Below are 22,804 nucleotides of genomic sequence, written 5' to 3' on the forward strand. Positions count from 1 at the left end.
GGTCATCATTTGACTATTAGCTATTCCTCCTTATTAACATTTTCCTTCTCATAGGTTTAGCATGATTTCATCTTCCTTAAAGAGTACCCCTGAGATTATACAAACTTCAGCTAGTTCTAGTTGTCTTAGTTGAGTTCCCTTGAGCAAATGCAACCTTGTTAACCAATCACCAACCAGTCATTGAAGATATTCTATAAATAGGTGTGTCCACTATGGCTGTTGGGTTACATGCATGTCAGAATTACTATGAAGGCAATGTAATACATTTGTAGATGACAACTTTATGTTGCCTTGTCAAAAGTTGGGCAACCCCTAATCTTCATGGCCCCATGGAATGAGGTGAATGGGGCTGCAGATCAACTCTCTCCTAATGCTAGATAATCTTTGCACAGACAAAGCAATTTTTTTTTTTTGGAAAAGGCTGCACACCATTAACGCTAAATTATGAAGTTTAAGTTTAGTTTAAGCACCGTTGTGGTAACTCAGAAATGAGGCTGCAGTCATGCTACACGATCATGACTATGAGAAAGAATGACATGAGATGTGTTTGTGTCTGTGGTGTATGTGTGTACACATGTGTGCAGGTCCATGTGCCTTCAACATGATCGTGTGGAGGCCAGGGGAGAAAAATCAGACATCCTTCTTTATTACTCTCTGTTTTAGATCTTTCCGTCTTTATCTTAGTACTGGGGTTGCAGGCACCTGTGACCATTACTGGCTTGTTATGTGAGTGTTAGCCGTGAATGTTAGCTGTGTGTGTGTAAAATTTTCATCTCGTGGTTGCACAAGGAGGGCTCTTATCCACTGAACAATCTTTCCAGGCCAAAAAAAAAAAAAGGTTTATTGAAGGCTAGGCAGCTCATTCCTACATGTGCCTGAAAATATGTGTATTTTGTCACAATGGAATGCATTTTGGTATATGGATACTTCTGTGCTAATGTGTTATATTCCAATGAGGAAACAGGGTTCATATCTTTATCTGTTATGGCTTTGTTATAGAAGGACTTTGCTCACCAGAGAGGGCATTTATCCATAATCTAGTTCCTCCCTCTTTATTCTTATAAAAGAGTGCTCTGAAAAGTCAAAGAGTCACCTTCCTGAGGGAAATGCAGAGATTACAATGGAGTAGGCACATTGGGATCAGGAGAATTGCCTGTGAAATCAAATTTAGGTATAAAGATAGCCCAGCAGCCATATATAAATGGGTCCCTTATGTAGAAACAATAGTTTGTACTGGGTAATTCAATAGAAAACATTAGCCATTTATCATCCTTAATTATCAGTCATCTCTAACTGCATCTGGTTTGCATTTTTTATTAGAAAGTTGTTGTTTTTTTTCAAAGTTGGATCAGGATGTTTTTTTTCTTCCGTTCCTGAATTCATTTTGTTTTTCTTTTTAAAATTCCATCACTAATTCCCATGCTGCGAGGAGGTTTGTATTTCATAAGACACAATAAATCAAGCAGCTGTAACATCGTCCTTACTGAGTATTTATCACAGGCCTTGCATTGCTGAGTTTACTCAAGGTTAGAGAGTCAAGCTGCTTTGAGGACAAACTTAGGCAGCATTGTGGGTACGCACGTAGCCCAGCAGAGGAGAGGAAGGTATAAAACTTCCGTCAGCTCGAGTGGGTGCAGCTGCTTCTGTAAAGCCAAGCGGCAAAAACTGACCCCATGACATTGTGGAGTTTGAGAGCTCTCTTCCTGGTATTCTGGACAGTGTACAATGCATGTGTTAGACTTTTTCCATGCATAATTGATGGTATGTAATATTATTCTCTTGTGCGGTAGTAGCAGCTAATCTTTATTAAGCATTTCCTGGGGCTGGAGAGATGGCTCAGTGGTTAAGGGCACACACTGCTCTTTCAGTGAATCCATGCTTGCATCCACAATGGATGGTTTAGAACCCTCTGTAGCACCAGCTCCAAGGAATCAAACACCCTCTTCTGGCTGCCTCCGGCCCACATATGCATATGTACACATGAACATGAAGTAACACACATAGTTTTTACAAATGCAGAGATTCCTGTGTGCTATGCATTGTGGGATATGCTGTAGTGCATATCATGTTCAATCCTCACAGCAATTCTCTGAGGAAAGTAAATATTATTTATATCTTTCTGAAGAGCAAACAAGTTCCCAGAAGATAATGTTGCATGTTGATTACTCATCTAATGAGATTCTGCGTGTAAATATAAAATAATAAATAAAAACTCCAAATATGCATAAGATAAACCTTTGTAACATCTGTGAAGAGAATACTTTTAACAATTTAAATCCCAAGAAAACATAAGAAAGTAATACTTTGTCTCTCTAGACCTTGAGAACTCCTTTTCACATAGGTTTTCTGATTCTATGTTTACTTTTAAAGTAATGGTTTGCTTAACAATTGGTTCAAAATTTTTTGAAAAAAATAATCTAACCCTGAACTTTTGAGTGTATACCATGAGCTGTGTGTATCCCAGGGTGATGTATCACAGCTTCCAGGAACAACGAAAGAGTACAAAAAGGAAAATAGATGTGGGGGATGGGTGTGCCATGTAAGTAAACACCCTAGAACTCACAAGAACACCTCCTTCACTATGACTCAGAGTGAAATGGCAGTGAGGGGTGCACTTGTGCTCTTGCAACCCTCTATGGATCGACCTATAGGCCAGGTCTGCATGAGACAGGTGGCCTGATTTCCTGGAAGATAGTTGTTCTGTGACTAACACAGGCAAACCAGTAGCATGCATCTACTAAGGACGCAGAGAGTTCCCTCTTTATCAAGGGTAGCAGAGACATACTATGGGTCAGAATGCATTAGACTTCTGAGTTCCATGATGATCTCTAATGTACCACAGCATTCCCCAAAAAGAGATGGACAGTCTATCATTATTAATCTACCTAAATGACAAAGAAACTTCAAATTTTGGTATCCAAAACTCCAACCTGAGTTGACATAATGGGGAGCTGAAGCCGCTCCCCAAGTGCCCATATCTAAGCCAATGGTTTATTACCATTGACTCTGACCAAAGAAGAGTTTAGGTCTCTTTGAAGGAAGATCCTATCATTGTTACAAGAGAACAACATGTTTTCTTCAGAAGGTTTGATGCTATTTCAGCACTGTGGAAAATGTATCAGCTAGGACTGTGTGGCCCAGTGTAGGGCTTTGGGTTTGAGCTATAGCACCTCAAAGAAAATAAGAAAAAGGAAAGAACAGGAAGGAAAAAGAAAAGACAGAAAAAGAAATCAAGAATTCTAGATCTTCCAGGAACTACTAAACACTTTCTCTTAATTACATTAATTACCATGGCCAAATGGTCCACAGTAACTTACCAGATAGTTAGAGTTTTAGTGGTTGAGGACTCAGATTTCTTGGTCCAGGTTTAAGCTGGTGTAGACTCAAGGTTGTAACTCCAGAGTATAATTGAAATAGACATCCTTGACCTTTGCCAGAGCCCTCATAGTCACTCTTTGACCTGTAGAATGAGGGTCAAAGTTTGATTATAGTTTGATGGGCAAAACCAAGGGTTTTCTTATCCTCACAAATACAGTAAACAAAAAGTAACATCTCCTGGTGGACTGCATAGATTAATGCCACTGTGCAATATTTGAAATTTGCAGAGTGATGCCTATAATATTCCCATTTAATCCAGTCACTTTGGTTTCGAAAGACTTTTAATGGATGTTGGAGAATGACTGTGAGTCACACAGTTATAATGGGGGCAATCCGTTTGCCACAATTTTTATTGGAACAACTCACCACCATTTCCAGCACCTGTCATATCAGTATGGACCTGGAAAATGCCATTTACTACTTACAGATTTGGAAGATTATATAAGAATAACCTGCTTACAGGTTTCTGCTTCTGGCCCAGGCAGAATGTAGCTTTAAGCTCTTGAGATAGGCTGTTCCACTGTTGCTCTGCACTCTCACAGTGTAGAAAGAGGTGACTGTCTTGAGGCTGTATAAACCATCCCACTGACCTTCTACATTACTAATATTACATTGATCAGATATAATAAGAGTAAAGGAGAAAAGTAAATACTTTAGAAGTATATAAACTAAGACGTAAGAGAAAAGCACAAAAACTTAAAAGTCTGCCATGTTAGTGAAGTTTCTGGGGGGTTCAAGTCACTTAGAAACAAAGATGGAAAATCAATTCACTGAAATAAAAATAACCCAGAGAAGTGGAGCTCTGAAGAAGTTGTCCCCGAAAACGTTCAGCTAAAAGTACAGCTAAAGATAGGGAATGATTAAAAGAAACAATGGAGTAAAGTGTGGATGCTATCTTACAGTGCTGTTGAGTGAATCCTCTCTTCTTCCTCTGTCTCTGTTTCTTTTTTCTTTTCCTCCTTCTACCTTGTTTTTCTGTCAGGGTACTGCTATCTGTCTTGGTTGTCCTGGTACTCGCTATGTAGCTTAGCCTATCCTTGAACACCAAGCACTACTCTTGCCTTAGCCTCCCAAGTGTCAGGATTGTAAGGTATGTCCCACCAGACCCAGTTGTGTGTGTGTGTGTGTGTGTGTGTGTGTGTGTGTGTGTGCTCGTGTGCGCTTGTGAGTGCGTGTGCACTCATGAGTGCCTGGAAGCCAGATGTTCTGCTGTATAAGTCTGTGCTATTTTCTTGATGTGGTCTTTATCTGAGCCTGAAGTTTTGCTGGGAGTCTAAAATATCCATTCTCTGCAGTGCTGGGGTCAGGTGTACATGGCATGCCTGGCTTTTTATGTAGATGCTGATAATTTTGAATTTAAATAATCATGTCAGCACATAAAATGCTTTTGCCCAACGAGTCATCTCTAGATCCGTGTCTTCTTTATGATGTATACTGCCTGGTGTCTTTTCCTACACCTGTTTATGTATTTTGGAGAGGTATATCTTTAGGTTATCTTCCTAATTTTCTATCAAGTTTTCCCTGTTCACTATTGAGTTCTGTATAGACTTTGCATCCAAACATCTCATTAAATATATACTTTGCAAATCTTTTCCCCAGTGCATAAGCTGCTGTTTCGTTGTTTCCTTTGCTATGCAGAGGCAGAATAGTGTAATTTAGAGCCATGCATTGTTGGTTTTGTGACCTGAGCTTTTGGTGTGATATCCAAAAATGATTGCAGGAAATGAGGTATTTTGGCTCCCAGTTTGAGGGGATACAGGTCATAACGGTTGGGACGACACAGCATATTGCTTCTTCTATCAGGAGCCAGGGATGGATGAATATGGGAGTTCTTCAGGCTTTCTCCTTTGACCAATGTATCGTTCATATTTAGGGTGGGTCCTCCTGGTTCAATTAATGCTCCCTGGAAAGATATTCCAGGCACACACACAGACTCTTCTCCTAGATTGGTTTTAAATTAGTCAAACTGACAATGAAGATTAACAATCACATAACCCGGGATAAAGATAATTGTGCCATTGTTTTCATGATAAAGCAGAGGCAACCCTACATCTGTGTCTCCGTAAAAGAACAGAGGGAGCAACACATCGGGTGAAACAAACCAAAGAGTAAAAGAATGCTGTGTGATCTTGCCTCTATATGAAACCAAAAAAACATCAATCTAATAGAGTACAGGAAATGGAGAGAGTGTGCTGAGAGCACACAGACATTTATTCTAAGCTGAATAAGACCTGGATACCTACCATACAGTCTAGGAACTGTAATTAATATAACCAGTTAGATAGTCAAAAATCGTCTTTGAGGTTACATTTTAAGTGTTTTAAGTACCTCCTCATATACAGTGCATTAGGCATGCTTTTGGTTACGATTACCATTTCATGATGTCTACACATATCTGAAGACATTGCTCTAAAAAGCTTGTATGTATACTATTTTATCAAGCATATGTTAATAAACTGAAAAATTACTCTTATAAAATGTCAATTTTTCACTAACTTTAATATTCTCAAGGGCAGTTCCTAAGGATCTGCCTTAGTTCCTGATATGCAGTGTCAGTTAATAGGTAGTTGGGATCGCTTGGTAGCATTTGATATTTACGGAGTGATAGATTTTCCTTTGGTTTCTTGTTGTTTCAAATATCTTCTCATTGAAACAAAACAAGCATTTGAACATGATTGGTATGACAGGCACAATGTGTTTTAAACTAGCAGAGCTGATCCTTCTGTCCTGAATGTGCACTTATGTTTTCTAAAGACTCAGGTTGTGTCAGTAGGCCACACTAGACCAGTTCGGCAGCCAGTCGTTGTCGTAGCTGAATGTAAAGTGATAGCCACCTGTTGTCTCTTTTCGACATCTAGGCATTAAAAGAACTGAGTAACTGAGAGCAGTAAAAATATTCCGTAAGATGATATAATGATGGACAAATGTCACTATACATCTGCATATGTATGTTGAATGTATAGCATGACAGAGCCCTAAAACACTGTGGACTTCGGGTGATAATGATGTGTCAATGTAGGGTCATCAGTTGTAGTAAATGCATCTCTGGGAATAGAATGATAGAGGGGCTATTGCCAGTGTGGAAGGGGAATGCATATTAGAATTTGCCATACCTTCCTCATACCAGTGCCGTGAACTTAAAAACTGCTCTAAAAACAAACAAAAAATAATGAAACAAAAAATATGGTTGTAAAATGTTATCAAATATCTATGATTTAAAAATCGGGAGAACACGTCCTTAGGCTAAAGTTTGTGCTGATTTATTAAAAACAACAGATTAAAATTACTCAATTTAGATAACATGCAAATATAAGTGCAGATAACATTTTGTACATTGAATGAATGTACATGCACGGGCTTCTCAAATTATGATTTAAGTACGTACGCATAAGTAAGTTCTGGGTAGAATCTATCAATGCTCTGAGAGTATGAGAAGAACGCTTAGCTGCAGAAGTCACACTCATCAGCTTCCAGACTACACAGCTAGCCAGACCTAACCTTGGTCTGTCCTCTTTTAGCCTCATACCCACCCTCAAGCCAACCCATGTATCACATTTTGTTAGCTATACTTCTTCTTCTTCCTTTTTTTTTAATTAACTTGAGTATTTCTTATATACATTTCGAGTGTTATTCCCTTTCCCGGTTTCCGGGCAAACATCCCCCTAATCCCTCCCCCTCCCCTTCTTTCTAGGTGTTCCCCTCCCCATCCTCCCCCCCACTGCTGCCCTCCCCCCAACAGTCTAGTTCACTGGGGGTTCAGTCTTAGCAGGACCCAGGGCTTCCCCTTCCACTGGTGCTCTTACTAGGATATTCATTGCTACCTATGAGGTCAGAGTCCAGGGTCAGTCCATGTATAGTCTTTAGGTAGTGGCTTAGTCCCTGGAAGCTCTGGTTGCTTGGCATTGTTGTACATATGGGGTCTCGAGCCCCTTCAAGCTCTTTCAGTCCTTTCTCTGAATCCTGCAACAGGGGTCCTATTCTCAGTTCAGTGGTTTGCTGCTGGCATTCGCCTCTGTATTTGCTGTATTCTGGCTGTGTCTCTCAGGAGCGATCTACATCCGGCTCCTGTCAGTCTGCACTTCTTTGCTTCATCCATCTTGTCTAATTGGGTGGCTGTATATGTATGGGCCACATGTGGGGCAGGCTCTGAATGGGTGTTCCTTCTGTGTCTGTTTTAATCTTTGCCTCTCTATTCCCTGCCAAGGGTATTCTTGTTCCCCTTTTAAAGAAGGAGTGAAGGATTCACATTTTGATCATCCGTCTTGAGTTTCATTTGTTCTAGGCATCCAGGGTAATTCAAGCATTTGGGCTAGTAGCCACTTATCAATGAGTGCATACCATGTGTGTTTTTCTGTGATTGGGTTACCTCACTCAGGATGATATTTTCCAGTTCCGACCATTTGCCTACGAATTTCATAAAGTCGTTGTTTTTGATAGCTGAGTAATATTCCATTGTGTAGATGTACCACATTTTCTGTACCCATTCCTCTGTTGAAGGGCATCTGGGTTCTTTCCAGCTTCGGGCTATTATAAATAAGGCTGCGATGAACATAATGGAGCACGTGTCTTTTTTATATGTTGGGGCATCTTTTGGGTATATGCCCAAGAGAGGTATAGCTGGATCCTCAGGTAGTTCAATGTCCAATTTTCTGAGGAACCTCCAGACTGATTTCCAGAATGGTTGTACCAGTCTGCAATCCCACCAACAATGGAGGAGTGTTCCTCTTTCTCCACATCCTCGCCAGCATCTGCTGTCACCTGAGTTTTTGATTTTAGCCATTCTCACTGGTGTGAGGTGAAATCTCAGGGTTGTTTTGATTTGCATTTCCCTTATGACTAAAGATGTTGAACATTTCTTTAGGTGTTTCTCGGCCATTCGGCATTCCTCAGCTGTGAATTCTTTGTTTAGCTCTGAACCCCATTTTTTAATAGGGTTATTTGTCTCCCTGCGGTCTAACTTCTTGAGTTCTTTGTATATTTTGGATATAAGGCCTCTATCTGTTGTAGGATTGGTAAAGATCTTTTCCCAATCTGTTGGTTGCCGTTTTGTCCTAACCACAGTGTCCTTTGCCTTACAGAAGCTTTGCAGTTTTATGAGATCCCATTTGTTGATTCTTGATCTTAGAGCATAAGCCATTGGTGTTTTGTTCAGGAAATTTTTTCCAGTGCCCATGTGTTCCAGATGCTTCCTTAGTTTTTCTTCATTAGCTATACTTCTACTGTCTTTCTAATCCTATATCTGAACCGGGACTACTCTGCTCATGGCCTCAATACTCTCGAGCAGGTCATTGTTTCCTCTTTTGGTTCCCAAGTCCACACTCTATTTTCCAAACCACTGTGACATTCAGCCAGCTGATGCATCTCCTTGCTCAAGTACTTGAATGAGGCCATACTGTCTACAGTAATGACTTCACACTTCTTGGCTCACATATGAGACCTTTTGTGCTGGGGTCAGGTGTATGCCCACTCTTACTTTTGAGCCATTTCCTCCAATATCTTGAGGCTTCATGATATTTCATGACTTTGGTCCTCTGCCATAGTTTCCTCTGAACATTTGGGATGGTATTTTTCTCTGTGTTTTAAGGAGCATGAGCTTTTGCCTTTGCTATATTGGAGGGCTCTCTCTGAGGTGGTGACCCTGTCCAATCTCCCCATAGCTTCTTGTGTTTACCTTGTATTCATATTATATTCTCATTTCCCATTTTTGTCTCTCTCTCCAGCCCCCCACAGAATTATAAACAATTTGGTTCAGAAGCTTAACCTTCTTTGTTCACCAAGTTTGGCAAAGGGAAGGCAGTTTAGTAAATACTTTATTGAACGAAACATTAATAGATAAAAGAAAGGAATAAATCTGTGAGTTTCCTACTCTCTTTACTGGTTCACAGACCTAGGGAAGTTAATCTTCACCAATTAAAAAGTATCCCAAGCTCTATGGAGGAACTCACTTTTGTTCTAACCAAAGACGTGACTCTTCAAAGACACAAATGATATTAAATGTTTTGTAAATGAACCCGCTGGAGTGCAAGAAGAAATATTATATTGGAAAACATTAAACAACCTGAAACAAAAGCAGATCACTTCCCGACCACAAATTGTAAATTAAAGAAACAAACTTTTCAATCAATATTAAGGAAATGCTGCTAACATGTCAAAGGGAGGAGACAGCTGAATCAAAGGGAACAAGACTGAGGAATGAAGACAAATAGAAGCAGAAAGCACATTAGCCAAGAGGCTAAAATGCCAGGAAGCCCATTTGGACAATGGGAGAAAAGGAAACAGATCCAAGCATTATACAAATGTCTTATTTCTATAGGATTGCCCCACTCTTCTCACTTGATTTTCTTTCTAAGCCAATCTTGGAAACTTTCCTCTTCCAGGTGGAGCCCTAGCTGTCACTTTAACATGATGTGTGTTTGTTCATATGCCACACAGGCGATGAATTATGAGGAAGGTGACAGCAGGCTGGGTGTACTTTTAAAGAACATGCGAAGGCCAGCTAGGCAAAGGACTTGAAAGCTAGACTCTTTGCAATGTACACTCCAAAAGAAATGCTGAAATTCCTTCCTCTTGTTTGTTAGGTTTCTTCAAATCTTACCACTTCAAAACTTGTCTCAGTTTCCCCAGAGTCTAGCTACTTTGGCTCTTTCTCTTGGCCTCCCTGGGAGCTTTGGAATCAGTTGATTTAATTGTCCATATTATTGTATTATAGTTATCTATCATTATGTTTTTGTGTAAAAACATTGTCTTTATAATTGGATTATTCTCTCTACCCAGAACTGTTACTGACTTTTATAGACCATTCCTGACAGTTATTACAACAATGTACAATGTATATTGTAAGCATTCATCAAATATTAACAATCAATCTATTAGATGAAACAAATGACATTTTATGAGAAAGATTATATTCCCCTTCAAAATTATTAATACAGAAAAAAATCAGTATATGACTATCTTTACCCTTTCCTTATATAGCAAATACTATTTATCTCCCCTTCTTTTGCAGAATATTAGTCTATGTTCTATCATACCAATATTTCTCAACCATGGATACATATTTTAATTGGCTGAGAATTAAAAAAAAAAGACCAGCAAACCAACACAAGTGCCAATCTTCTTAGTTCAAACTCAACGAGGAGATGTTGGGTGCCTTATAAAAGCAAAAGTCCCGGGCTTGAGAGATGAACCAGTGGGTAAAAGCACTTGGTGCACAAACATGAGACACAGAGTGTGAACCCACAGAATGAATGTAGCAGTCATATGCAAAGTTCAGGCCGCTGCAGTCCTAGCCTGCTTATCATACAAAAGAGGCCAGAGACAGGGGAGTCCTTGGAACCATGCAGGCTAATCTGCTAATCTGCTGTGCACGGCAGAAAAACAGCAAACAGATTTCATTTTAAACAAGGCAGAGGGCAACAACTCACATCTTGTGTTGTCCTCTGAGCTCCACATGTGTACTGTGGTGTACAAGTATGCAGGCACACCCACATTCACAAACATGAATATGTACATGTGTGCGAGTGTACACACAAACAGAACACACAAATCCTAAGTGATTCTATTCTTTAGACATGGTGGAAAACACCGTAATCTACCATCATTGATGAGTTAGTCTGTCAGCAAACAGCATTCAGTAAATACCAGAGCTAATCTATTTAAGTTTACCGTGGTAACTGTTCCTGTGAGCTTCTAATCGGTGCTTACCTGAGATGGACTAAGTTACATATGTGTGCTCAGGCTTTTCAGATATCCAGATAGCTCCTTCTTTAATTCATTAGTACATTTCTTCTGGAAGTACAGTAAATGGCATAAATATTTTAAAAGATTATTTTAAATGATGTGTATGCATGTGTTTGTGTGGGAGTGTGTGTGCATAGATGCATAAGCTCATAGAGGCCAGAAGAGAGCATGGGATCTCCTTTAGATGGTGTTACAGATTAAACTGTTTTATATGGGTTCTCTGAACCAAACTTGGGTCCTCTGTAAGAAGAGCATGTGTTCTTAACCACTGAACCATCTTTCCAGCCCTAAGTATACATATTTTAAAAGCATAGAGTTAAATGGAGGGATGGCAGGATAAGAAGCTTAGAGAGTTTGATAAGAACAGTTTCGATTGGTTCTATACTTGAGGACCAAAGCATGGAGGAGAACAAATTCACTTTACCAGGAAAAAAAAAATCCAAACCATGTACATCAGAAACCAATGCTGCTTTTATTATTAAGACTGTCTTGTTATTGATCAAGGGAAAGGTTTTTCAATTATTTGTTAATTGTGCTAGGTTCTTAGTGTTTTACAGATTGATGTTTCAACATCTTGTTTTATTCTTACTTTTAAGTTATTCACCAAGATCTCACTACATATCAGACTCTCCACAAAGCTCTTTACGCATAATCTTATTTACTTAACAGGCTGTTTGAGCCTCATGGTGCTGTAGCTTTTGATTTATCTACAAGGAAACCCAGGTAGAGATGATGAGGAACTTCGCCAGGGTTATATGGTTTCTGTGAAACACAGGCAGGAATGAAGCCTGAGTCTGTCCAGCCCTAGAGTTCTTGACCCTGTGCTGCACTCCAGACAGTAACTACCAGCACCTGGTGCTGCTAAGGAAAAATGGGATAAAATGCTTAACTCACAATGCAAGGGTGATGGAAAGAAATAAATTGTGGGGGTTTCCTTTTCATTTAAGTTCAACTGTAAGTCATTCATGAATTTATGTCTACTGTAATTGTGTTTGTAACTTTCCACTAGAATGTGTTTTGGATGATCTTGTAAAATTTCAAAGAAAATTCATAGGCTTCTCCCCCAGCGTTCAATGAGAAAGCTGAGCAGCCGCATGGCTGTAATGCTTGGTTTATTTATGTGAAAATTATAGAATATATTAATGAAACTGCTTTATGTTTAAATCAATGACAGCTCAACTACTGGTTCTTCAACATCTGGTGCTATTACAGGCAAATACACATGTGATATTGGCTCCAACCAGCCATGTGCTTTCCTCATGTTAGCCAGGTCTCCATGTTATTTTCCAGGCACTTCTCCAAGATGCTCCAGTATCTTTTCCCTTGGTGAACTCTCTCATTTCCCTCTCCATGCGCCTGAACAAACTTTCTTTTGTGGCCCTTTCTCCATCTGTTCCTTATTAACTGCTCTTGTAGGCCTCACAGTAGTACCTTCTCATGTATCTTACTGATGAGGTAGGATGCCTCTGTATGTTAAGCTATGGATTATAGAATGGCCCACGCAAGGCTCAAGGAAGATCCCCAATCTGTATCACTACTGGGAAGTGGTAAAATAGAACTTTTAATGGTAGAGTACAATGGGAGGAAATGAGGTTATTAGGTATATGTCCTTGACGGTGATATTGAGATCTTGGCTGCTTTGTTATCTGTTTTCAGCCATCACGAGGGGAAGGTTTCCTTTGTCTCATGTTTCTACTGTGAGGCCCAGAAGCAGTGGCCAACAAGTTATGGACTGAAACCCTTGAAGCCATGAGCCAAGACAGACTTCTGATCTCTTCAAACTGCTTCACTGCCAGTATTAAACAGAAGCCAGTTCATGACCCTTGTTTCTCAAGCACATAGTAGTTGCTTAATAAAAGACTGTTAAAATGTTGACTGGATTATGATTCAGATAGATTAGAATTTATTTGAGATCTTTACTGATGAGGTTGAGCAAAGCATTTGTCCTGACAGGGTTAGGTTTCTCTTCTATTTTTAAAACTTTTAAAGGAAAAATCCTAAAATAAAGCTTTATTGCTCTCAGTATATTAATAAATATGTGTATTGCTTTATAAAAGTAAAGCCTTTTCCGAAATTAGTTAATTAGGTCTGAGGGAATGTATGAATGTTAACCTTTGCAATATATAAGTCACTTTACTATTTGAAAAGTTGATTTATGTAATATTTGTTGGGGTTTAAGTCTCAGTCCGTGGCTGGACAAAACACACCAAGGCAACATGGTTCCACGTGGAGAGGTTTAATGAGAGGAGAAGAGTAGAGGAGAGGAAAGGAGGCTGGCCTTGGGCACGTGGTGGGAAGGGGGAAGGGGGAAAGAACAGAGAAGGACAAAGAGTAAGAGAGAAGTAAGAGAGAGAGGAGAGGGCAAGTGGCTCCTTATATAGTGTCAGGCACAGATGGCTGTTGCTAGGCAACTGTGGGGCGGAGCATACCTGGCTGTTCCCAGGTAGCTGTGGAGGTGGAGCTTAGACAGAATGCCAACAATATTAAATTGTACTATGTTGAGTCATCCTTATAACATTGTCTGGACTAAAACGTTAGACTGCCTCATCCAGACATTCATCTGTGAAGTTTCCGTGACTGAATTAACTGCTCTGGGAAGAAATCCTTACATGTGTGCTATGGTGTTAGTTTGTTATATGGGAAATGGCATCTGAATCCAGTCTTGTTCTTCAAAGCTCTTCTTTGAAACAGATGTGTTCTCTCCTTCTGAGGAGATCTGTGACAACTCCTTTTGGCTGCCATGGCTTGCTTCCCCCTCCCTATCTGCCATCGTCAACATCATGCAGCACAAACCATATAGTGTGGTGGCATTGTAGTGTACATGGCTGTCTCAAGAGTACTAGCTGTGTTATTTTGCTTTGAAATAATAAAGCTTAAACAGTTATTTGGCTGGGGGTACAGCTCATGGTAAAGCTCTTGTTTAGTGTAGTAGACACTGTGGTTGAAGGCCCACCTCTACAAACAAAGTAGGAAGTAGCCATCTATTGGTCTAAAGAAAGCTATTCATTTTGAAGGCGCACAGGTCACTCTCCTTTAGTATTTTCCAGAAGAAAACCACCAAATGGCAAGTAATTTTATATCTTAAAATCTCTGTAGTTTGCTCAGGTCCTGGCTCTCCAACTGTTGATACATGCACTCACATTGTCCAGATGGAGGGGTTAAAAATAATCCATCACCTACGTGTACGAGCCCTATGAACGTCCGTGTCATATGTGATCATATGGCTTTGCATTTTAAGAAGCTATGCAGACATATGAAATGACCAGTTCTGACAGTTACTCAGATGATTCAGGATAAAAGTAGCCTTATAAAATTTTATTTGGTATAATTAGTCATGATTACTTGACTCATGGTGGTAGAGTTCTCTCTGTTGCTTTTAGTTTCGGTCTTAATTCAAGGACCACACCTGGTTTTGTACCTCTGTTAGGAAGAACTGGAGAATACCATGAAAGCTATTTGACCTTCTCATTCTCTCCAGTGATGGGTCTTCTGTTTATTTCTTTACTTGTTAATGATATTTAGAGTCCATGGTAACTGCAAACAGCATTTGTCCTGGAAATTTCTAGAAATGCCAGGAATGTTTACCAATTTCCAGAGATTGTTTGCTGGATGATCAATAGGTACTGGGATTGAAAATTCTCACAAATTCACTTTCAACTTGGAATTCACAAGAAGTATAAACTCTACCAGTCTTGGGGATAAATGACACAACTACGAAGATGTCCAAATCAACCTCATTGTGTCCTGGACCTCTTGCTCCATTTCCTAAAGTTTTGAGGCTTCTCTGTGTGGAAAGGAAGGCTATATTCTAACCTGCTCCATGAGCTGTTAATTATTTCTCAAACATTTCCCACATTGCTTACTTAATGAGGGATAGAAAGAGGGAGATATTTTCTTGGGAAGTTATTATGTTATTTCCTTACAAGTCTAAATGTCATTTTGAAGTTTTATGGGTTATCTCCACATCTGGTCCATCATAAATCTGAGTGATATAATTAAAGCACAAAATTCATATTTTTTCTAAGTGTATTAACTCCATTACACTTCTTTTTTTTTATTTTATTTTTTTTTTATTAACTTGAGTATTTCTTATATACATTTCAAGTGTTATTCCCTTTCCCGGTTTCCGGGCAAAATCCCCCTCCCCCCTCCCCTTCCTTATGGGTGTTCCCCTCCCAACCCTCCCCCCATTGCCGCCCTCCCCCCATAGTCTAGTTCACTGGGGGTTCAGTCTTAGCAGGACCCAGGGCTTCCCCTTCCACTGGTGCTCTTACTAGGATATTCATTGCTACCTATGGGGTCAGAGTCCAGGGTCAGTCCATATATAGTCTTTAGGTAGTGGCTTAGTCCCTGGAAGCTCTGGTTGCTTGACATTGTTGTACTTTTGGGGTCTCGAGCCCCTTCAAGCTCTTCCAGTTCTTTCTCTGATTCCTTCAACGGGGGACCTATTCTCAGCTCAGTGGTTTGCTGCTGGCATTCGCCTCTGTATTTGCTGTATTCTGGCTGTGTCTCTCAGGAGCGATCTACATCCGGCTCCTGTCGGTCTGCACTTCTTTGCTTCATCCATCTTGTCCAATTGGGTGGCTGTATATGTATGGGCCACCTGTGGGGCAGGCTCTGAATGGGTGTTCCTTCAGTCTCTGTTTTAATCTTCTTAGTTGAACTGCAGATACAAGAGAGGCAGGAATAAGAACAGTTGGATCTTTCTGTGGATTTCAAGATTTCTTTCTTATTTTATATTCTCTACTCTGCAATGTATATGGAATTCTAAAATAGAGGATAAACACAAGTCATTGCACTGTAAGCATGTGGGACAAGGAGTTTGGAGACCAATAAGTACCAGAGACTTGAAATTGGTTTCTTACTAAATAGTTAAGTTTTTGACTCAACTATAATAACAACGAAATTTATACTTCAATAGTAATAAAATGATCACAACCTTGGAGTAATATTTTTTAACCCTGAACAAGTCTATGTCATCTGGTTAATTGTTTGGGGGCTGGGATTCATTCAAGAATGTAAACATAGAGAATAAGGTTAATTCTTAGAGATGAATTAAAATAATTAACACAATAGGTGGAAGAGTCCAGTTAATCAAGTACTTGAGTAGTTTTGAGACATGTCATACATGTGTATTCATTAAAACTAATGTGTTCATTTTGCAAGCTCCCAGGACAAAGAAGGTCAATGAATCAAAGTTAACTTTCTAGAAGTTAAAAGTCAACAGCAGAACGTTTACCCAATTGCTGGTAAGTTATGGAAGTATGTTTGGGCAAGTATGGAGGAAAAATGAAAAAAGAAAAAGGGTAAATGAAAGCTAAAATGAGTAAAGTTAGCTTGAGACATAGAGTAAGTTATTTCCCAGTAAGTTCTAGTTTCTGCAGAAGATAATTTGCCTGCGCTTTCATGTGGGGACTGCAGGTTCCTTCAGAAATCAGTTATACAACCAAAAACATTTGATTCTAATTATAGTAGTTTTCTGTTTGTTTGTTTGCTTTGTTTTTCTCTAGCTAGTACATGCATAGATTTCCCAGTCCACTGGCAACCATGGTAACTGTGATGTATGGTTTAAACAGTCACCTTGATGAGATTTAGGATCAGTATTAGAGACTCGTTTCTGCAGGGGGCTTGTGTGTGTGTGTGTGTGTGTGTGTGTGTGTGTGTGTGTGTGTGTGTGTGTGTATGGTTCCAGAGGATTAGCTACAGAGAAGACCAGCTCTTAATGTGAGCAGCATTTTTCAATCAGTAGTCTGTATACAAAGAGTTCTAAGGAGACATCACTGTTGATTTTTTGCATTCACTTTGTCCCCAGGAAGTATATCTGTTGCTGTTGATGCCATTCTTTGCTGATTCCTGGCTTCAACATCTTTAGCCATCTAACATGAACCAAAGAGCCATGTTCTCCAGAGACCTAGGTATTAAGCACTAGGCTGGGACTGCTAAGACACTCGACTTCCTTTTTTTTTTTTTTTTTTTTATTAACTTGAGTATTTCTTATATACATTTCGAGTGTTATTCCCTTTCCCGGTTTCCGGGCAAACATCCCCCTCTCCCCTCCCCTTCCTTATGGGTGTTCCCTTCCCCACCCTCCCCCCATTGCCGCCCTCCCCCCAACAAACTAGTTCACTGGGGGTTCAGTCTTAGCAGGACCCAGGGCTTCCCCTTCCACTGGTGCTCTTACTAGGATATTCATTGCTACCTATGAGGTCAGAGTCCAGGGTCAGTCCATGTATAGTCTTTGGGTAGTGGCTTAGTCCCTGGAAGCTCTGGTTGCTTGGCATTGTTGTACATATGGGGTCTCGAGCCCCTTCAAGCTCTTCCAGTTCTTTCTCTGAATCCTTCAACGGGGGCCCTATTCTCAGTTCAGTGGTTTGCTGCTGGCGTTCGCCTCTGTATTTGCTGTATTCTGGCTGTGTCTCTCAGGAGCGATCTACATCCAGCTCCTGTCCGTCTGCACTTCTTTGCTTCATCCATCTTGTCTAATTGGGTGGCTGTATATGTATGGGCCACATGTGGGGCAGGCTCTGAATGGGTGTTCCTTCAGTCTCTGTTTTAATCTTTGCCTCTCCCTTCCCTGCCAAGGGTATTCTTTTAAAGAAGGAGTGAAGCATTCACATTTTGATCATCCGTCTTGAGTTTCATTTGTTCTAGGCATCTAGGGTAATTCAAGCACTTGGGCTAATAGCCACTTATCAATGAATGCATACCATGTATGTCTTTCTGTGATTGGTTTAGCTCACTCAGGATGATATTTTCCAGTTCCAACCATTTGCCCACGAATTTCATAAAGTCATTGTTTTTGATAGCTGAGTAATATTCCATTGTGTAGATGTACCACATTTTCTGTATCCATTCCTCTGTTGAAGGGCATCTGGGTTCTTTCCAGCTTCTGGCTATTATAAATAAGGCTGCGATGAACATAGTGGAGCACGTGTCTTTTTTATAGGTTGGGGCATCTTTTGGGTATATGCCCAAGAAAGGTATAGCTGGATCCTCAGGCAGTTCAATGTCCAATTTTCTGAGGAACCTCCAGACTGATTTCCAGAATGGTTGTACCAGTCTGCAACCCCACCAACAATGGAGGAGTGTTCCTCTTTCTCCGCATCCTCGCCAGCATTTGCTGTCACCTGAGTTTTTGATCTTAGCCATTCTCACTGGTGTGAGGTGAAATCTCAGGGTTGTTTTGATTTGCATTTCCCTTATGACTAAAGATGTTGAACATTTCTTTAGGTGTTTCTCAGTCATTCGGCATTCCTCAGCTGTGAATTCTTTGTTTAGCTCTGAACCCCATTTTTTAATAGGCTTATTTGTCTCCCTGCGGTCTAACTTCTTGAGTTCTTTGTATATTTTGGATATAAGGTCTCTATCTGTTGTAGGATTGGTAAAGATCTTTTCCCAATCTGTTGGTTGCAGTTTTGTCCTAACCACAGTGTCCTTTGCCTTACAGAAGCTTTGCAGTTTTATGAGATCCCATTTGTCGATTCTTGATCTTAGAGCATAAGCCATTGGTGTTTTGTTCAGGAAATTTTTTCCAGTGCCCATGTGTTCCAGATGCTTCCCTAGTTTTTCTTCTATTAGTTTGAGTGTGTCTGGTTTGATGTGGAGGTTCTTGATCCACTTGGACTTAAGCTTTGTACAGGGTGATAAGCATGGATCGATCTGAATTCTTCTACATGTTGACCTCCAGTTGAACCAGCACCATTTTCTGAAAATGTTGTCTTTTTTCCATTGGATGGTTTTGGCTCCTTTGTCAAAAATCAAGTGACCATAGGTGTGTGGGTTCATTTCTGGGTCTTCAATTCTATTCCATTGGTCTATCTGTCTGTCTCTGTACCAATACCATGCAGTTTTTATCACTATTGCTCTGTAATACTGCTTGAGTTCAGGGATAGTGATTCCCCCTGAAGTCCTTTTATTGTTGAGGATAGTTTTAGCTATCCTGGGTTTTTTGTTATTCCAGATGAATTTGCAAATTGTTCTGTCTAACTCTTTGAAGAATTGGATTGGTATTTTGATGGGGATTGCATTGAATCTATAGATCGCTTTTGGTAAAATGGCCATTTTTACTATATTAATCCTGCCAATCCATGAGCATGGGAGATCTTTCCATCTTCTGAGGTCTTCTTCAATTTCTTTCTTCAGTGTCTTGAAGTTCTTATGGTACAAATTTTTTACTTGCTTGGTTAAAGTCACACCGAGGTACTTTATATTATTTGGGTCTATTATGAAGGGTGTCGTTTCCCTAATTTCTGTCTCGACTTGTTTCTCTTTTGTGTAGAGGAAGGCTACTGATTTATTTGAGTTAATTTTATACCCAGCCACTTTGCTGAAGTTGTTTATCAGCTTTAGTAGTTCTCTGGTGGAACTTTTGGGGTCACTTAAATATACTATCATATCATCTGCAAATAGTGATATTTTGACTTCTTCTTTTCCAATCTGTATCCCCTTGACCTCCTTTTGTTGTCTGATTGCTCTGGCTAGAACTTCAAGAACTATATGGAATAAGTAGGGAGAGAGTGGGCAGCCTTGTCTAGTCCCTGATTTTAGTGGGATTGCTTCAAGTTTCTCTCCATTTAGTTTAATGTTAGCAACTGGTTTGCTGTATATGGCTTTTACTATGTTTAGATATGGGCCTGGAATTCCTATTCTTTCCAGGACTTTTATCATGAAGGGGTGTTGAATTTTGTCAAATGCTTTCTCAGCATCTAATGAAATGATCATGTGGTTTTATTCTTTCAGTTTGTTTATATAATGGATCACGTTGATGGTTTTCCGTATATTAAACCATCCCTGCATGCCTGGGATGAAGCCTACTTGATCATGGTGGATGATTGTTTTGATGTGCTCTTGGATTCGGTTTGCCAGAATTTTATTGAGTATTTTTGCGTTGATATTCATTAGGGAAATTGGTCTGAAGTTCTCTTTCTTTGTTGTGTCTTTGTGTGGTTTAGGTATAAGAGTAATTGTGGCTTCATAGAAGGAATTCGGTAGTGCTCCATCTGTTTCAATTTTGTGGAATAGTTTGATAATATTGGTATGAGGTCTTCTATGAAGGTCTGATAGAATTCTGCACTAAACCCGTCTGGACCTGGGCTCTTTTTGGTTGGGAGACCTGTAATGACTGCTTCTATTTCCTTAGGAGTTATGGGGTTGTTTAACTGGTTTATCTGTTCCTGATTTAACTTTGGTACCTGGTATCTGTCTAGGAAATTGTCCATTTCCTGCAGATTTTCAAGTTTTGTTGAATATAGGCTTTTATAGTAAGATCTGATGATTTTTTGAATTTCCTCTGAATCTGTAGTTATGTCTCCCTTTTCATTTCTGATTTTGTTAATTTGGACACACTCTCTGTGTCCTCTCGTTAGTCTGGCTAAGGGTTTATCTATCTTGTTGATTTTCTCAAAGAACCAACGTTTGATTCTGTTGATTCTTTCTATGGTCCTTTTTGTTTCTACTTGGTTGATTTCAGCTCTGAGTTTGATTATTTCCTGCCTTCTACTCCTCCTGGGTGTATTTGCTTCTTTTTGTTCTAGAGCTTTTAGGTGTGCTGTCAAGCTGCTGACATATGCTCTTTCCTGTTTCTTTCTGCAGGCACTCAGCGCTATGAGTTTTCCTCTTAGCACAGCTTTCATTGTGTCCCATAAGTTTGGGTATGTTGTACCTTCATTTTCATTAAATTCTAAAAAGTCTTTAATTTCTTTATTTCTTCCTTGACCAGGTTATCATTGAGTAGAGCATTGTTCAATTTCCACGTATATGTGGGCATTCTTCCCTTATTGTTATTGAAGACCAGTTTTAGGCCGTGGTGGTCTGATAGCACGCATGGGATTATTTCTATCTTTCTGTACCTGTTGAGGCCCGTTTTTTGACCAATTATATGGTCAATTTTGGAGAAAGTACCATGAGGAGCTGAGAAGAAGGTATATCCTTTTGGTTTAGGATAGAATGTTCTATAAATATCTGTTAAGTCCATTTGGCTCATGACTTCTCTTAGTCTGTCTACGTCTCTGTGCAATTTCTGTTTCCATGATCTGTCCTTTGATGAGAGTGGGGTATTGAAATCTCCTACTATTATTGTGTGAGGTGCAATGTGATTCTCGACTTCCTTGACTGATCAGCTACCAACCTCTCCATCTTGCCAGGTAAAGATAATGTCATCTACCCTCTCACATGAGCCAACTTGATGAACTCTCTTTTATAAGGTATAAAAGTTCCTTTGGTTCTGTTCCTCTACAGAACTCTGATCTAATCAGGAATGAACCCGATTTATCAATGTAACTTGGGCATGCTCTGGGTTGCCATTTAATTTTATCAGTTCATTTCCCCCTGTGTTTAATGGGTATCTTTGGCTGTGTGCAGTAGAAGACCCTTCTGGGGCTTATAGAACCTCTGGATGTATCTTGCTTCCTAAAGTACTGTGGCCACAACTTTCAGTCAGTAGCATACTTAGGCTGGACTCCTGACCATTCAGTTCTAGCACAACACTTGGTCATATCTCTGATCTGAGAAGCACAAATCCATTACCTTTTAATCTCATTCTTTGGGGGAAATAAGATGCCACAGTGCTTGTGAATATAAGGGAATTGTGGGTAACAGTGCCTTGTCTGTATAGATATATAACCTCTACAGTGGAATTATGACTTCTTAACATGTGTGTGCATTATGCAGGGACTGTCCTGTGGGCACATTGGATCACTGAAACCATCTGCCTAAGGATGACTTCAAGATCATTTTTCCTATAAACTTTGAATTCAATCAGAAATGTATTTGCAAATATGTTGTGGTTTGCCCTGAAGTTATCTGTATTTTGACATACTCAGAAGTCAGATGACTTCACCAGAACCACCTCCCCATTGAATTTGTAAAGTACAGGTGAGGGGCAGGTACAGGATAGAAGGAAGCCTGTCATTGGAGGAGAAGGAAGGATGGGCGGAAGAGAAGTTTGAAGGAGGAGGAGGAGACTAGGAGAGAGAGGAAGAGCCAGGACAGGAGGGGAGAGGCAGAGAAACTGTGGCAGGACAAGATGGCAGGTGATGTTAAGATTCTGCTCTGTGTATTTACAGGTTGTTTTTAATGTTCTCAAGGGATGGATGGTACTGGGCTTTGTATGTTTAAATGGGCAATTATATCTTATCAATTGGGTCAAAGATTATTGTGTTGTGTGTTCTGTTATGTGAAGGTTTGAGTGTAGGAAAGTGCGCGGCTGGGATATGTTTCTGCCAAGATATCTAGCAGATATTTTGGGGCACCGCTGTGCGGACCTAGCGGGGAAAAAGACAACTATACTTTTTTATTCTCATATTTCTACAACAACACAAATATTTGGTATAATTGACATAAATGGATCTCAATGGATTCAGCTTTGTTGGAAACTTTCTTAAAGAAAGTAGAAATTTATATCAGGGAAGGCAGAGCTTGAAAGTAGAGAAGAGAACTCTGGGCATGAGTCAGTGCTGCAGATATAAACAGGGATTTATCACCATAGTCAATGAGTGCAATTGTTTGTAATTGTAGGAAAGATTGGTCCCACCTGACAGTTCCAGATTGCTAAGTATTCCTCTCAAAAAACCATTGGATTTTGATATTAGTATATTAAATTAAGGATGACCAGATCAAGGAGTGAGTGGGTATGCATCTTGCCCATACATGATGTAAGAGTAGAATCTATGAAATAGAAAAAGATTCT

This window comes from Rattus norvegicus, chromosome 1, assembly GCF_036323735.1.
Source record: "Rattus norvegicus strain BN/NHsdMcwi chromosome 1, GRCr8, whole genome shotgun sequence".
In the NCBI taxonomy this organism is placed as follows: domain Eukaryota; kingdom Metazoa; phylum Chordata; class Mammalia; order Rodentia; family Muridae; genus Rattus; species Rattus norvegicus.